General features: G+C 36.2%; 1 pseudogene; it reads left to right on the plus strand.

Moving 5' to 3' along the window:
* Window positions 1-8,214: 8,214 nt before the first annotated feature.
* Window positions 8,215-18,672, plus strand: part of LOC123241282 — a 72,494-nt pseudogene continuing 62,036 nt past the window's right edge.

The following is an 18,672-nucleotide window of genomic DNA, read 5'->3' on the forward strand; positions in this document are numbered from 1 at the left end:
GGTTTGTGTGGGAGGTTGTTTCTTAAGGGAACAGCATGTAATATCTATGTTAGTGTTAAAATGAAGCTAAAAGCCTCTATTAAGGAGAAGTGCTTTGTTTCTGGGCCAAGAGAATATCATATTTAGAAGAACCTAAAGAGCAATGTGCCAATTTTCAAACATCTTGTGTACGAATCATTTTTCCTCATGTTCAAAGTCCCAAAACTCTTCGTTGATTATTTAATTTATTTTTTGTTATTCTGAATTTGACAAGTAACAAGCACCAATATTTCCATGTAAAAAGAACAACAGAAACAGAATGATATATGATAACCTGCATCTTTATTTAATAGAGTTTTAATTTTTAAATATATAATAAATCCCTCACATTATTTTCAAAGCTGTCCAGCTTGTCTGTGTTTCCTTTTGGTCTTCCTTATGTTCTCTTCTGTACATTTTTTAAAGCACTCTATTAACACAAAGTACAGAATGAAACATGCATTCTATGAACTGGCCATTGCGCCCATTTGTTCTTGGAGACATAATTGTTATAAGAGAGGGCTTCTATTTGGGTTGAAGCATTAGATAGTTCATCAGGATGTGATACAAATGAAAAAGATAACTTCAATAAAGAATTTTTTAAAATACTCAGAAATAAGGGAGCAGGGTGCAAATAAGGACACAAAACAATTTGTTTACTAGCTTGTTAAACTTATGCAAACATATTTCTTAAAATAAAATACTATATGTGATAAAAATTAGAAGTATCTTGTACTAAACTCTTCCTCATTATTTTTAAGTGTTATAATCATTGATGATTACTAAATTCACAACACAAAATATTTTTTCAAATATAGAGAGTTATGTAGAAATAGCAGGATTGGGTAAAGACAAATATTTTTATCTTCCAAAAAGGAAAAAGGATAAAATCTGCAAGCCATAGACTAATGAATTTTACTTCAATTTCTAGAAAACTTCTGGAATTTCTTCACAAAGTAAAGGGTGAATAAAACTCTAAAAAAGGCAACAGTTATCACAAAGAGTCAACATAACTTCATTAAGAACAAATCATGCCAAAGTAACTTTATTTCTTTTTATGACAAGTTTATTATAATTAAAACATCAGGCAATTCTATAGCTACTGTTTACTCTGATGTTAGCAAAGTATTTGACAAAACACCTGATAATTCTTTTATGAAAAAGATGAAGTAGATGTCAGCTAGATGATGAAACAGTTAAGTATGTTTGAAAGTGGTTGAATAGATTGTAAGGCAAGATAGAGAGAGAAATGAAGTGAGTATGTTGCCAAGATCTCTCAATACATTCTTCTAAACAACTTAAAATAGCATATCAGAATGCCTTCTGAGAAATATAATCAACAAAAAGTCACAGTGAATCATTTTTCCTGTCCAGGATAGCATAAGAAAAAAAAGTTTCTGGACAGTACAGTGGGAGGTAGCCAGGAGCCCAGCACAGTGTAGTGGAAGCATAACTGTCCATAGGCTTTGATGGGAGTAGCAGTAGTAGCAGAATAGGGAGTGACCAGTATGGAAGGATGGAAAGGGGACTGAATACTTTGTAAGAAAGAGATTTCAGGATACCCTTGTACTAAAACTAGGCACAGGATGAGATTTGACAGCTCTCTTACACATTATTTATTCCTGGGTTATAGTTCCGAGTGGTGAGGAGCAGTTGTGGTGTCAAGGGAGCAGGGGCTCCACCTGAATAAGGACTAGAGTGCAAATTAGAAAGGCAGTGACCATCAATGGAATAGACTTGGGGTAAATGACATCAGCAAGACAGTGTATGATAAACCCAAAGAGCCCAACTTTTGGGACATGAATCCACTATTTGACAAAAACTGCTGGGAAATTTGGAAAAACAATGTGGGAGAGATTAGGTCTAGAACAACATCTCACACACTACACCAAGATAAAATCAGAATGGGTGAATGACTTGAATATAAAGAGGGAAACTATAAACAAGTTAAGTGAACACAGAATAGTTTACTTGTCAGATCTGTGGGAAAGCAAAGACTTTAAAACCAAGCAAGAGTTAGAGAAAATTACAAAATGTAAATTAAATGGTTTTGTTTATATTAAACTAAAAAGGTTTTGTACAAACAAAAACAATGTAGTCAAAATCAGAAGGGAAACAACAAATTGGGAAAAAATCTTTATAATGAAAAACTCTGACAGGGGTCTAATTACTCAAATATACAAGGAGTTAAAGCAATTATATAAAAAATCAAGCCATTCCCCAATTGATAAATGGGCAAGAGACATGAATAGGCAATTTTCAGGTAAAGAAATCAAAAGTAGCAATAAGCACATGAGAAAGTGTTCCAAATCTCTAATAATTAGAGAAATGCAAATCAAAACAACTCTGAGGTATCACCTCACACCTAGCAGATTGGCTAAAATGAAAGAAGGGGAGAGTAATGAATGTTGGAGGGGATGTGGCAAAATTGGGACATTAATGCATTGCTGGTGGAGCTGTGAACTGATCCAGCCATTCTGGCTGGCAATTTGGAATCATGCTCAAAGGGCTATAAAAGAATGCCTGCCCTTTGATCCAGCCATACCATTGCTGGGTTTGTACCCCAAAGAGATCATAGATAAACAGACTTGTACGAAACTATTCATAGCTGCGCTTTTTGTGGTGGCAAAAAACTGGAAAAGGAGGGTATGTCCTTCAATTGGGGAATGGCTGAACAAACTGTGGTATATGCGGGTGATGGAATACTATTGTGCTAAAAGGAATAATAAACTGGAGGAGTTCCAGGTGAACTGGAGAGACCTCCGGGAACTGATGCAGAGTGAAACGAGCAGAGCCAGAAGAACTCTGTACACAGAGACTGATATACTGTGGTAAAATTGAATGTAAAGGACCTCTGTACCAGCAGCAATACAATGACCCAGGACAATTCTGAGGGATTTATGGTAAAGAACGCTGCCCAAATTCAGAGGAAGGACTGCAGGAGAGGAAACATATAAGAAAAACAACTGCTTGAACGCATGGGTCGGGGTGGACATGATTGAGGGTGTGGACTCGAAACTACCACACCAATGCAACTACCAACAATTTGGAAATTGGTCTTGATCAAGGACACATGACAAAACTAGTGGAAATGTGCATCGGCCATGGGTGGGGGGAGTGCAGGGGGCGAAGGGGAAAGGAGGAGCATGAATCATGTAACCATGTTAAAAATGAATATTAATAAATGTTTAAAAAAAAAAGAAAGGCAGTGACCAAACATCTCTCTAGATAATACCAATTTGGAAGCATCAAAAGCATGCAGGTACTCATTGCAAAAGACAGAAACTCAGGACAGACAAACCCCCAAACCACAGAGGAAATGCATATCCCAATACTGACATAAAATCCAAAGTGAAGAGATTGCTGGGGAAAACATAGCGAACAACAACAACAACGAAAAATAAATTGACTAGAAAAAGCTAATTTTGTGACAGAGGAGCTAAAGACCCACCCAACCTCAGAAAACAATGACTTGAAAATAAACACAAGCAAAGTTTCAAAAAATGCATATTGAGCACAAGCCAAAAAATAGAAAAAGAGTTAAAGAGATAAAAAGAGCATTTTTTTTTCAGATCAAATAAGAGCAATTAGGGAAATTGGGAAAAGAAATGGAAACAATGCAAGAAAATAACTTTTAAATACCAGAAATGGTCAAATGGTACAAAACTCACTGAAACAAGCATTTCCTTAAAAATTAGAATCAGCTAATGACTCCATGGGATATCAAGAAACAATTAAACAAAATCAAAAGACTGAAAAAATAGGGGGAAAATGTGAAATATCTCATAGGAAAAATAACAGACCTAAAAAAGAGATAAGGGAGATATAATTGAATAGTTATTGGACTATCTGAAAGTCATCATCAAAAAAAGGGCCTAAATATCATATTTCAGGAAATTATAAGGGAAAATTACCCAGATATTTTAGAGCCAAAGGGAAAGGAGAAATTGAAAGAATTCACCAAATCACTACCTGAATGAAGTGCCAAAATGAATACTACCTAGAATATTAATCCCAAATTATGATGTTCTCAGTTTATGTAGAAAATAATTCAAGTAATTATAAAGAAAGAATCAAAATACCATGAAGTCATAGTCAAGTTTTAGCAGCCATTGCCATAAAGAAACAAAGGGATTTGAATATAATATTTTGGAAAACAGAGGAGTTACAATTAATCAAGAATAATCTGCTCAGCAAAACTGGGTATAATCTTTCAGTGGAAAAAATGTGTATTTCATGAAAGAGAGACTTTCAAGACTTCCCTGAATTAATTCCAGTGCTGAATAGATTTGCCATTCAAACATGACTCATGAAAAGCATAAAAAGATAAAACATGAGAGACAAATTATAATGGACTTAGCAAGGTTTAACCTTTTTTTTTTTACATTCCTATAGCAGAAGATGTCTACATGTAATGTAAAATAAGAATAGGATATATGAATAAGATCTTGAGATAATCTCAAAGAAAGAATAGGTCAGAAAGTGGAAAGAGGTAGAAGAATGGGAAAAATATATCTCACAAAAAGAACTATGCAAGGGAATTTTTAGAAAGGAGGGAAAAATTAGAGGGGATAGTGTGGAATAATTAAATTACATTCTCATTAGAATTGATTGAATAGCTGCACCTTAAGAGTAGTCATTAAGGCTATATTATTAAGGTTGAAGGATATCTCCACTATAGTCCCTAAAGAACTTTGCCATACCTGGTATGTTTGATATTTTTATTGATGACTTGTCTATAGTGACAAACAGTATATTTATCATGATTTCACATTACAAAAAAAAAAGGTTAGGATATTGAGAAGCTAGAATGTTGAAGTAGGGAACGATGGTTTAAAAAATGTTACTCCTACTGGAGACACGGATATTTATTCTGTAAGTAAAAGATGAGATGTTATAACTAGAGAACAATCCCTGTGCAAAATGTCAAGGTTTTAGGACATCACAAGCTCAATATGAATCAATAGTATCATATGACAAAGAAGAATAACAAAAATGAATAGGAAGTTAATCTTCAACAGACAATGTGTACAAAATAGTAACAAGAATAAACCTGTTGAATCCTGCCCAGTGTTTAGAGTATTGTATTCAGTTATGGACATTACATTATAGGGAAATGATGGTAGAAACACTATCAGGATAGTGAGTGGTGTCAAAAATTATTTGTTGTTTGAACAAAAAGGAAATACTTAGCCTGAAGAAGAGAATTTGAAAGGGTGTGATTGTTGTCTTGAAATATGTGATGTTCTGACATTCGGAAGAGGAATTAGACTTGTTCTGTTTTGTCCCAGAGGGAAAATCCAGAAGCAATGAGTTGAAGTTACAAAGAGGCAAATTTAGGCTTCATGAAAGAAAAAGCTGTCTAATAATGAGAGCTATCTAAAAGGAATGACCTATTTCGGTAGGTAGTGGATCCCTCATTTCTAAAAGGCTTTCAAAAAAGCTGAATGACCACTTACTAAGAATATTATACAGAGAATTCTTGCTCAGATATAGGTTCCACTATACGTTCTCTGAAGTGTCTTGCATCTTTAAAATTTCTGGAATTATGGAAACAACACATGGTTTAGGGAACTCTTTATAGAGGAAATCCTTAAAACACGCCTGAAGGATTGGATTGGATGATCTCTAAAATTTGGTCAAAACTGAAAATATCTGAAAAGCAGCCTGGTGAAAAGGATGGAATGTTGAATTTTGAGTTCATATTGTACCCCAAATCCTTATTAGCTACAGAACTTTGCACAAATTACTGAACTGCTCTGTGCCTTAATTTCATTATCCATATAAAATGAGGGAATTGGAGTCAATGAGATGTAAGGTCCCTATACCTGAGCAACAATTCACTGTAGAGTATTCTTAGTAAGTGGACATTCAGTCTTTTTGTCTCACTTTCAGAACTAAAACCCATGCATCCTAATTCCTAATCCAGCATTTTGTCTAATATACTATGCTACCTATATAATAACTGGATTCTCTATCATCATCATATTCTGAGACACCTGATGGCACAGTAGAAAGGGTTATGGACATGGAATTAGGAAGCCATGATTTCAACTCTAGTTCTAGACACCTATTAGCTATGTGACCTGAGGAAAAAAAATCACTTAATCTCTGATCACTTCAATTAATTATCTGTAAAAAAGGGATTATACTATAAGAATACAAATCATTCCCTAATTGACAAAATGGTCATTGGATATGAACAGGTTCTCATTCAAAGAAATTAAAACTATATTTCATCATATGAAATGATGCTCCAAATTACTATTAATTAAAGAAATGCAAATTAAAACAACTCTGAGATTCCACCTCAAAACTATTAGACTGGCTAATATAACAAAAAAGGAAAATTATAAATGTTGGAGAGGGTGTGGAAAAATTAGGACACTAATGCACTGTTGGAAGAGCTATGAACTGATAAGACAATTCTGGAGAGCAATTTAAAACCATGGCCAAAGGATTATAAAACTGTGCATACCTTTCAACCTAGCAATGCCACTATTAAAGGACCCACTTGTATAAAACATTTTATAGTAACTAAACTAGAAACTGAAGGAATGTCTATCAATTGAGAAATGGTTGAACAAGTTGTGGTATATGATTGTAATGGAATATTATTTGTACCAAAAGAAATGATGAACAATATGATCAAAAAAAAAACCTGGAAAGATTGAAGTGATCCAAAGTGAAGTGTAGAAAACCAGGAGAACAGTAACACTAATAAAGTATGATGATCAACTGTGAAAGATTTAACTATTATCAACAATTCAAGAAAATAGGACAACGCCAAGAGACTCATGGCCATAGAAGTAAATGAGAGAATCTAAATGAAGATTGAAGTACACTATTCTTCATTTTATTTCCTCTAGGAATTTTTTTCTAGTGTTAGTGATATGATTTTTTTCACATGATGAATATGGAAATATGTATTATATGACAACTAATATACAACCTGTATCATATCACACTTGCCATCTTGGGGAGTGGATAGAGGGAGAAATGGGGCAACATGGGTCACAAAATATCAGAGACCAATTATTAAAAAATATAGCAATATATACTTTGGAAAAAATAAAAATAAACATTTTTAAAAGGGAGATGACAAAAACACTATCTCTGTGGCTTGTTGTCAGGATGAAACAGTACGATATTTATAAAAAAAAAAGTGCTTATAGGGTGCCTAAAACATCATAGGAACTGTATAAATGTGTATTCCCTTCCCTTCTCCCCATTACCACAAAATATTTTGTTGACCACAAGCAAGGAATAAAAGGAAAATGGAAACATTCAGCAAACTCTTCACATAACAGTTGTGTTATTTAAAACTACGTGAACAGGCTTGGTGAAACTTCTTTATAAAGAATTAGATTTAGAACAAGAACAGAATTTTGAGGTCATTAAATCCAACCTCTTCATTTTACAAATGAAGAAACTGATACCCAGAAGGATTGGGTGACTTGTCAAGTGTCTAACAACTAATAAGTATTTGAGGCAGGATTGGGATGTGTGTCTTCCTGACTCAGGAGCCAGTGTCTTACCCACTCGGTCATATACTCTTTGTCTTCAGTGACAGAACAATTTCCAGGTATGCCCTTTGATCTTTTGGTTCATAATATTGTGATAAAGTAGGTCCTTTTTGCTTTTAAGGACATCTGAGAAAAGGTCTCTAAAGTGCAGAAAAGCTCTTATCAGATAGTGCCCCCCCCAAATTTAATAAATCAATAAGCAAACAAACAAACAAATAAATGAATGAATAAATAAATAGATGCTGCCTTGCCCTGTGGGCAACTCTGACTTTGGAGAAAAGCCAGCTCACAATAAGTCTGACAACAAGAGACTGGCACATCCAGGAGCTCCATCTCCACTAAGAACAACAACAATGTAGAAATTCCCATCATAGTTCTCTTAAACAAGTGCTTCCCTCCAAGTCAGACATCAAAAACAGGAAGAAAGGCATTTTTCACAAAAGAAAAAAAAGAAAACACTTTGGGTTCCTTCAGTCCATTATCCAGTGAATTCGGTAAATTTAGAACCTATTTGTCTCACACAAGCTTCATGGCCCTGGACCATTTAAGAAATGGGAGGTGGGAGGCAGTGGTGGAGCCACACCAAAATGCAGTAAACACTGGAGCCTGGGCCACATCGTGCCCCAGGGTGAACTGTGTCAGACAGCCTGGCCCTTATTCACAAAGGGGGATGTCTGTGGGATGGCGTGGACATCTTTCCAAAACAACAGCAGGCTTCCGACTGGCCAGTGCACAGGTCAGCCCGCCTGACCTCCCCTGCCCCCTTGCCAACATGGCTTTCTGTGGGTGCACAGCTGTCTAAATGGAGAAGAGGGAAATTATAGGGGAGAGGCAATCGACTTGCTAAAAAGGAAAAAAAAAAAAAAAAAAGAGCTGGACCTTTCTCTCCCTGTTTATAGCTGCGCCGCCTTCACAGGCAGTCCCAGGTAGAGGAAAGAAAGCATTGCCTAAAAAATCTGCTGTTTGGAAAGAAGCAGACCGAGTTTAAAGGGAAGGCTTTTTTAACTCCTGCCACAGGAATTGTTGACAGCTAAGTGCCATTGGAAATTCATAAGGAGGGAAGTCACAGCGCAGCCTGTCAGTTTAACTCTTTATCGAAAGACGTTTAATAGGACTTTATGTTCGGCAATGTGAACTTTGAAATACCCAAGTTCAAGTTTCGCCTCCAGAGTTCCCATCTGTTCTTATTTCACCCTCAAAATTTCCATCTGCTCTCCTTTAGCCTTTTCTAATGTGGTGCCCACTTAAGCTGTATGGCTTTCCCAGGTGCTTCAGCCATGGAAATTTTATGAAATAAAAGAAACAATAAAAGTCTGGGTTCCACGAGTTACCTGTGTTAATTAATTTCATTGCACGGCATAATTTCTGAAATGATATTGTCCAGAAAGTCTGTTAAAAAAGCAACTCTAGGCAAATCTGGTGATAGTTTATGACTCCTTAATACAAGATGGTGTTAGAAGCTCAAAGGGAATGAAGTGAAACTGTACGTAGAAAAGTGGAGGGCGGCATAGCTCAGGCTGACTGGCGGGACCATTGAGAGCTGGTGTAGTACCGTTTTCTATTGGGAATACGTGAGCAGAGAAACTTTGGTCAAGTCCAGGAGGTTCCACTTCAGAGATGTGCTCTTAGACCCCGTCTAAATTTCAGGGGACGGTTGTTAAATAGTCAGTGTGAGCATTCATACCCCAGAAACTGACAGACTCTATTTGGGGCTTGATTTGTTATCTGTTTGTTAATTGCCTAGACTTAAGAAATTGATGCAGAAAAAGCAAATGCTGATTAAACTTGAAAGCACGTTATATATACATTTTAATTTCCCAGAGAGTCAGTTGTTAAACATTTACCAAAATGTCACTGTTTGCCTTGGTTTGAGTCATGTCTAGTACAGAAGACCGATGGATAGATGTTACAGTAAAATTCTTTCATGTTCATTGTAATGAGATAATTGGGGATGTGCAAAAGAATTAGAATAATTCAAAAACGGGCTGCCTCAGATGGCAGCAGATTCCTTATCATCACTTCAATGATCTAAGCAAAACAAAGTAATGAAATCAGAATGGAAAGATTAATAATTCAATCCCCTGCAATTTGAGCTGTTTTGAGCATGTCCTTGGAGTGGAACCTCCTGAATTTGATCAAATTTTTTGCTTTTAAATAAAAAAAGGGAAAAATGAATTTCTATCTTAAAAGTTATTTATACAATTTGCTTAAGATATGACCCTGTAGCTCTCATATTCATGCCACTATCATTGAAGTTGTCATCATAGGATATACATGCACAAGTCAGAGAGGCCAAACAACTAGTGTTCGAGAATTAGCCAGGTGGCAAGAAGGAGGCCTAAATCTGAACTTCATGTGGGCAAGGGGATTGGAGCTTTTCCTGCTAGAGGAATTGAGTGTAAATCCAGTGGGAACGTGACGTAAATGGACTGAAGCATACAGCTATACTATCAGTGTGTGATCTCTACATGTTTGTGAATCATTCTGCTAAAGGCAGGTTCCTCCCCAACCCTGGCCCCAAATCTTCACAATGTAATAAAAGGGATACTGCATATTAAGGGCCAGTGGACTGCTGCTAAAGGAATCTCAAAGGGAAAACAAAAGCAACAAAAAAAGAAACTAAACAGATCATAGTCAAGAGAATTCAAGACTTACAAAAATATACTTGTTGCTTGTTGCTGTAGTTTCTGTTATTGCTGCTTTATTGCTTTTTAAGGTTTTTCTGGTCCAAAATGTAACTTGCTGAATATGTAGGAAAGGTAATATAATGCTAGGTTTGGTATGGATGTGTTTCATAGACATTTCTCTTCAAAAGGGACTTTAGATGGACTAAAACAGCCCTTCCTTTTATAGATAAAGGAAACTAATCCCAAAGAAGTAAAATGACTTAACCAAGGTCAGTTAAATGACAGAATTTGAATCTAAGTTTTAACTCTAAGTCTTGTCGCTTGGATTATTATTGCTATTTCCAACTCTTCACTTCCCAAAAGAGTGGATGAAAAGGAAGACTATTTTTTTAAAAGTAATTGATGGGGGCAGCTGGGTAGCTCAGTGGAGTGAGAGTCAGGCCTAGAGACAGGAGGTCCTAGGTTCAAACCTGGCCTCAGCCACTTCCCAGCTGTGTGACCCTGGGCAAGTCACTTGACCCCCATTGCCCACCCTTACCACTCTTCCATCTATAAGACAATACACCGAAGTACAAGGGTTTAAAAAAAAACAAACAAAACAAAAAAAGTAATTGATGTACATATATAATATATGAATTAATTCTCACAAAAATTCTATGATGAATATAGTTTGCATATTGTCGTTCCTATTACAAATAAGTATACAGAGAAGTTAAGGTCACACAGAAAGGAAGAAGCAAAGTAAAAATGCAAATCTAGATCTCTCTAGTCTTTACTCCAAATCCAGTGATTTTTCCTTCCTTCACTCCTTCTTTTCACTTCCTTTAATTTCTGCCTTTCCTTCTTTCCTTTCTACTTCTTTCATCCCTCCTTGTTTTTTATTTCTTCCCTTCCTCTATTTCTTCTTTCCTTTTTAAGTTTTTACATCATACTCACATCCCTATATACACCTTTATATACAACATTGAATTCTTCCTTTGTAGCAGAAAATTCAGTTAAGCAAAAATAAATTAAAATGATGCAGTTCGATCATTTATGCCACATTCACTCTCTGTAGCCCCCGATATCTTTACTTAGCAGGAAAAGTTGCTTTTCATCATCTATTCTACAGATCCAAGACTAGTTATAATTAATTTTAATTTTATTGCGCTTCAGTGCTGTTCATACTTACATTATTTTATTTTTGTGTAGTATATTGTTATTCCAGATCTGCTGACTACTCTATTGATTTATCTATATCCTCCTATGTTCCTATGAACTTACATTTGATATTTATTATTGTATAGTAATATTCTATTTCATTCATATCTCATAATATATTCAGTCATTTCCCCTATGAATAGGTCTCCAATTTCACCATGTCTGGCTTAGAATATTTTATAATATATAAGGTCTTTCTTTCTGACTTTGAGATCTCTGAGACATATGTCTAGTACTGGTATCTAGAGATAAAATTGTGAAAAGAGTCTCATCACTTTTTCCATAATTCCAAATTAGTTTTTCAGAATGGTTGGATCAGTTATTTCTATTGTGTTATGCTATTCGTAGAATCATAGATCTAGACTTTGTAGACATGGGGAGGGTAAATGGTTTGCCACAAATCACACAGGTAGTTAGCACCAGAGAGGAAATTTGGACCTAGGTCTTCTGATTCTAGATGCAGTATACTTTCTCTTATACCACACTCAATCCCAACATATCAGTGGAAACAAGGTTGGTATATATCAATGAAAATAAATCTGAAATCACAGAAAGCACCTTTTTCAGATTTAGTTTCCTCATGTGTTATAAAATTGGGGTGGTATTACATATCCTACTCACCTCAAAGAGTTTTTGAGAATGAAATTTTTCTTTAAACTGGCAGTATCATATCATGCGAATTAATGAATAACAGAAACTCTTAACAGACTTTTGTGTTGTATCTCCTACAGCCTTAGTAAAGGGCCTTCCATGGGTCAAATGTTTAGTAAACACTTTTTGAAGAGATGTAGGAAACTTATTTGACATGCACCCTTTTAAAGATGCATGTAAAATGAGTGCCTCTAAGTATATCTTAATGTGATTGGTTTTCTTGGATACTTTCCTTCTAATCAGCAGCTGAGATCAATCAGGCCTCAATGGATTGTGAGTTTTCACCCAGCTGAATATAGGTCACAACCTAAGAAGGAAGGTTCTGGACAGCCTGAGAATAATCCAAGTTTTTAATACCTAAGGGTCAAGCGAAAGTGGGCCCACAACACTTGAATTGAAATTAAGCCACAATTTTACTGAGAACAAGCAATCGTTATATAATATCCTCAATCAGAGAATAAGGACTACAATGATAATCAATAAATAAATATTGATTATATCCCTATTATATCAAACTTTAGACAAACAAAGAGAATAGTTAGCATTCATATAATGGCTTAAGTTGTGATTATAATATTAATGTAGTATTCATTTTTTGTCTTTTATAATCAAAGAGGACCAAAATGGCATCACAATGTGTCAGGGTTTATGTATGGTGTGTCTGAGGCTGGTCAGACCATTAGGAGGCCAGAAAGTTCTTTCACAATTCATGAGCCCTTATGAACATTTGGGTTGAAAATGTCTCTAAATTTGTACATCTCGTGTTTCTTTTGAGTAACTGCCATTTCTGCTTTGCTCTTAGAGTACTTTTTTGAGGTAAGGTGGGCCATGATGGATGGTCTTGTGCCAGCATCTCTCATGCCTCATAATCCATTCCAAAATTCTTCAGAGAAACTTTGAGAGTGTCCTTGTATATGTCTTCTTCTGGCCTCCTTGTGAGTGTTTTCCTTGTGTTAGTTCTCCAAAAAAATAGACTCTATGGGGAGCATACATTTGGCATTTGAACAACATGGCCAAGCCATCAGATTTGCACTCTTTGCAATAGTTTGAATGCTTGGCAATTCAGCTTGAACAAGGACCTCAAGGCCCAGTATCTTATCTTGCCATTGTGAAGATGGGATTAACTCTTCCAGTCCATTTTTAGATTTAATCACCAAAAGAGTATATACCCCACTTATCCTTAAGTATGGGGAGGTCTGTGCCCCACATGTGTGAAAGTGGGTGATGAATCAGAATTGACTGACTGCAGCAAAGCTTTAGCTATAATTGGTCCACATAAAGTGGAAGGAAGGCATAGGAAGTGATGAAAAGAAATGGTCTTTAAAAGTGGCAAGAACTTGGTGTGAGGAGGGTTTTTGCCTTCAACTTGACCCTGGAAGAGCTCTGGCTGAGGACTGCTTTCTATTTTCTATTAGGACTACCATGTGAGTGGTGAAAAAGGCTGATTCCCTTCCCCTGACTTGTTCTGGAGGTACTAGCCTCCAAAGAGGCCTCTTCTGTTGGAGGAGGCCTCGTGACTAAAACCTGTGTTTAATTTACCTCTGTGTCCCCTTTGTTTCTAAAGCCCTGTCTGGTTCAGACCAGCAGAGTAAATATCTACTCTCTCTGATTTTCTTACTTCCACTCTTTCTCCTTTTGTAAATAAATAACCATAAAAAGTCATACGGAATTAAGTCATAATTCCTGGTGACCACCCTCTTATGAATGTAGTCCAACCCTTTAATATTTTACCCCTTACATTCTGGTGGCCCTTACACCAGGCAATTTTCAGAATCTTCCTAAGACAATTCAAATAGAAGTAGTTCAATTTTTTTTTAAATCAGCCTCTGTAAATTGTCCAATTTTCACAGGCATACAAAAATGAGGTCATCAAAAAGGCTCTGTAGACCTTCAGCTTGGCAAACAGCCTAATATCTCTTCTTTTCTACACATTAATAACATATAAATAATATACACTAGTATAATATATTAATATAATAAAAATTATATTATATAATAAATTATATCAATCAGAAATCATGATATGTTATAAAAATATGTAATTTGCTATCTCATCATCACATCCCCTCCTTAAGGTAGGTGCTTGTTTTATCCCTTTTTTTTTAAGAGTGATGGAACCAAGGCATATATAGGTTAAGTGACTTGCACAGGATCTCAGAGTTTGAAGCAATATTTATGCTTGTCTTCTTGACTCTAAGCCCATAAAAAACAAAATAGTCCATTCCCTTGAGGAACTTCCATTCTAGCAGTAGCAACAACATGCACATATACATATCTACCCAGAAAACTTACCAAATGGGTAATGTAACCCTGAAAGGAAGCATTAGCAGTGGGGACAAGGACAGGAAAGGCCACACACAGAAGCCAGGGCTTGAGTCTTGAAGGAAACTAGAGATCCGAAGAAGAAAGAAACAAAATACCCCAGGCATGGGATACAGTTAGTACAAAGGCATTTTCGTCAGCAGCCAACCTAAAAATTTGTGTGTGCCTAAGTTTCAGATTTTATCCAACTTCACATGGCAGTAGTTTTTTTAGTTTCAAAAAATCCACTGAGATTTTTTCCCTAGTTTCTCTCTAGATCATAAAATAGATGATTTTCACTCAAATAATAGTGTGGTTTTCCATTCAAAATAAAGGAACAGAGAAAAGCCACTACTCCTCTAGTAAAAATCTTAATGATAAACATAGGAAATATGTGTTAAACATATCTTTGGACGATTGACCAAGGATAAATATTAATTGAAAACTAAACTTTTCAGCCTAAACTTTGACAAAAATCAGTTACTTATCCCTTCTCGGTTAGAATGGATTCTTTAGAGAATATTTTCTTTCAGGAAAGGGAGTGACAGTATGATATCATCGCTAGAATACGTTCTGTATAAAGAAGCTGACATTCATAGCTGGAAATGTGGTTTTTTCAGAAAGTTTAAAGTGCTTCCCTCAGATGAAACCTTCATTTCAAGGTTTATCTCTCTTGACCTCAATGTTTAGAGGCAAAACAAAACAACAGGGGATTTGGTGAGTGCAGCTGCTCAGGCAGTAGTTTAACCAAACTCTAAAGATGAAAGAATTTATTGAGTATAGTGCTATAAGAACAAAGAGAAATGAATATAAAGAACCTCAAAGATGTGTTCCTTGGACTGTGAGCAGGAAAGGGGGCTAGAGGTGGATATCCTCTATACCATCCCAGTTCAGTTTGGTCTACTCGAAGTGAGATATTCTGAATTAGTCTTATGTTAATACAAGTACATACAAATGACCTTTGATTTCATGAAACGAAGCCATTCAAAATTATTGCTTCTCTTGAGTAATTCTCACATCACTATAGAAGAGAATGAAACCAGTAGAAGAGTGGGGACATATATTCTAGTGGATAATATTTAGTGCCATATAGACCCCTGAAAAAGTCAAGAGAGCTAAAGGGGTCTCCGAGTGTGTAGTAGGCCATGCCCCTAACAGATCATATCATTTGATTTCATTAAATGAGCATTTATTATGTGCCTACTATTATAGTAGTCACTTTACTAGGTATTCAAGATGCAAAGATAAAACTGAAATAATCTAGACCCTTGAGGAACTTACATTCTATGATGGGTAGGCAATACCTACACAGATGAATAAGCTTAAAACATATAGCACATAAATACTAAGTAAATGGGAGGGTAGGAATTAATCACTGGAAATATCCAGAAAGGATTCTTGGTAGGAGGTTGAACCTTGCTGAAAGGTAATTCATGACTTCATTATGCCTTTGTATCTGTTATTATGTTCCTCTAGAACAGTGATGGTGAACCTGTGGCATGCAGAACGCTCCCTTGTGGGCACCAACCACCCGCATCCCCCAACCCCAGAGTTCATTATTAGAAAGACAGAGGGACACTGGCGAGCTGCTCCCCTCACCCTCTCCACCTCACCTGATGACATTTTTTCATATCACCTGCCCCTCTGCCCAGGAGCCAATGGGAGCAGGCAGGGGTAAGGTGGGCGGCTCACAGGCAGCAGAGCTGGAGGGGAGCAGAGTGCCAGGGCCACTCCCCTCCTCCTCTCTACACTCTCTGAGGACATTCCTCATTTCACCCACCACTCTGACCAGCAGCCAAATGGGAGCACTTTCTCCCTCCCCTGTGTGGAGTAATGAGGCCTGGCCCTTGGTGGGGGGGAGGGGCATGGCACACGGGGTCTCTGGGGGAGCAGGCACAGAACTTGATCTGGAGGGTGACCTCGAGGTGGAGTCTGGCACTCCATCTCTAAAAGGTTTGCCATCATTACCCTAAAAAGTTGCTAGGGAATTAGGGATAAGGAGAAAAAGGAAGGCCAGGACACTGGTACCAAGCAGTAGATTAGGGACATTTGATTTACTTAAATAGAGCAAATGTGATATATGTTATTAAAGGGTATTACAAGATGCCAATACATTTTTGTTAGGTTGGTGATTAATTTATTCAACTCCAATCTACTTTAAATAAATGATAAGATGCCCAATCAATCAATTCAGTCATAGGCCTTCGACTAACTTTTAAAAGATCTTGAGACTGGAAGGAATCATGGACTTGGAATCAGAAATCATGCTACTTAAGAATCTTATTTAGTTAGTCTGAAGAAACTTCACTACTTCCCAGAGATTGTAAATTATGAAATATGTTGAAAAAGGATTGATTTCTAGAAATTGGAGCAATTATAACTCTTAAATGTACACTCCAAAGAGGGACCACAAGAGGAGAAAAGAATAGAAAAAGAAAGGCCTTGGTTTTATTTTTGAACAGATCTCCTCCATCTCCAAACCAATGCTTTGGCCAGAGAAGGTCTAGAGACTGTTAGGTATTTTATCTTCCCACTGGAATCCTAGAATCATCTTCACATCTGTATAGAAAGCCAAGGACAGAGAATCACATTCATCATACTTAAGAGAAACATTTTGAGTATCACATGGATGGGAGCAAAGAACTTCCAGCAACCAGAAGCTATGTGTCATCTCCTTCCTACATGTGGACTCTAAGCTTGAGTACCACCATGTAAACTTGTAGGAGAGTATCTAGCAGATTTGCTTAGAGGAGGTGTTTTATAGCTATTATACTTACTTAATCACCTTATTCAATATCACCTTCTAAAAGTTGCTTAAGGTCCATTGACTAAATAATTATCAGTTGATGATATTGGTGAGAAGGAGTGGAGAAACACATCTGTAAGGTCTTGTGCACCTTGTCATTAGAGAAAGCCATCTCATTGTCTCTCAGTGCTACTCCAAAAACTCTGAGGAGGGGACAGGGCCATCCTTTTTCTGTAAACTCAATTCATCAGTGAAAATGAGAGTTCTATTAAGGAGCCTCAGAGTTTATATGAATTATATTTTTGGATAAATTTTTATTGAAAGGTTTTGATTTTTGTTTTATCCATGTTTCCCAATATATCACTTCTACTCTCAGAGTCACATATTATATGAAAAAAGAAAAAAATATTTTAAGAAAAAGTCAGTAAATTGAACCAACACAGAGAAAAAAATATAGCATTTTTATACGTTGTTTTGGACCCATCATCTCTCACCTCTGCAAAGAAAAAGAGAGATATCTTCTTATAGCTCCTCATTAGGATGTAGTCTCGATTATTTTGTTTTCCATTTACATTATTGTGGACGAAGACAGGAACTCATGCAAAGTGGAGCAAGTAGAACCATGCTAATATAGAGAGTATCCCAAAAGGCCTAATGCAATGTTAAGTAAAACTTCAAACTTCACTAAGACTTTTGGAACAGCCATTATTTTTACTCATAAATTCTGTTTCTCTGAATAGAAAGGAAATTATTTTTCAGGAGGAAAAAAAAACAGTGTTTTGACAGCAATCTTAATTCAGAAATTTAATAAATTCTGTCATCTATACAATTTGCAGCTCTTCAAGTTTCAATAATGCCAAATACAAAAGGTAATCACTTAAAAAAACAAAACAAGCACATAAATATGCCCAATCACTAACTATGGCAATAGAGAATCAGAGATTAGAGAATCCTAATCTTTATTTTCCTCTATCTTTTTACATATTTAATTTTTTTCCTTTCCTTTTAGCAATGATTTTAGTCAGTTTTCTTTCAGAAATTATAGGAGAAATTGATTACTGATACACACTTGGTCATTGCAGAAATTTTGTCCTATTCCTTAGTCCATTTATACAGTCAAAGCTCAAAATGTGCTATAGGAACCATCTGTGAGATGGAAAAGGTAATTCAATCTCTTCATGCATGGGGTTCTAGGCTTCATTGATGCCAATTAGTCCACCAATTACTTTCCACTATAGTGAATACTTCAATGAGGTATTCATCTGTCCACTAAGAATCCATGTGAGAGACCACACCACTACACCCAACACTTTCGACATAAGCCATAGGAAAGCCATGAGAAGAGAACTACTTTGTACTCCTAACAGTCTGGCAGTGACTCAAATTTGCAGTATAGAATCTAAATCCTTTTTCTGTGGGCATCTATTATATTAGGTGGCTCCTTTTTTGTAGACCATTAGTGGAATCATCAAGGCTCTTAACTGTCTTTGCTACTGCGAGATAACCTTATATTCCATACTCTGATTTCTATGTTTCTAAGTGTTCACTGCAACTTTCTCTAACCTGAATAACTACTTCCAGATATTGTTTCTCAGTTCATTCA

This window comes from Gracilinanus agilis, chromosome 3 (assembly GCF_016433145.1).
Source record: "Gracilinanus agilis isolate LMUSP501 chromosome 3, AgileGrace, whole genome shotgun sequence".
Classification (NCBI taxonomy): Eukaryota; Metazoa; Chordata; class Mammalia; order Didelphimorphia; family Didelphidae; genus Gracilinanus; species Gracilinanus agilis.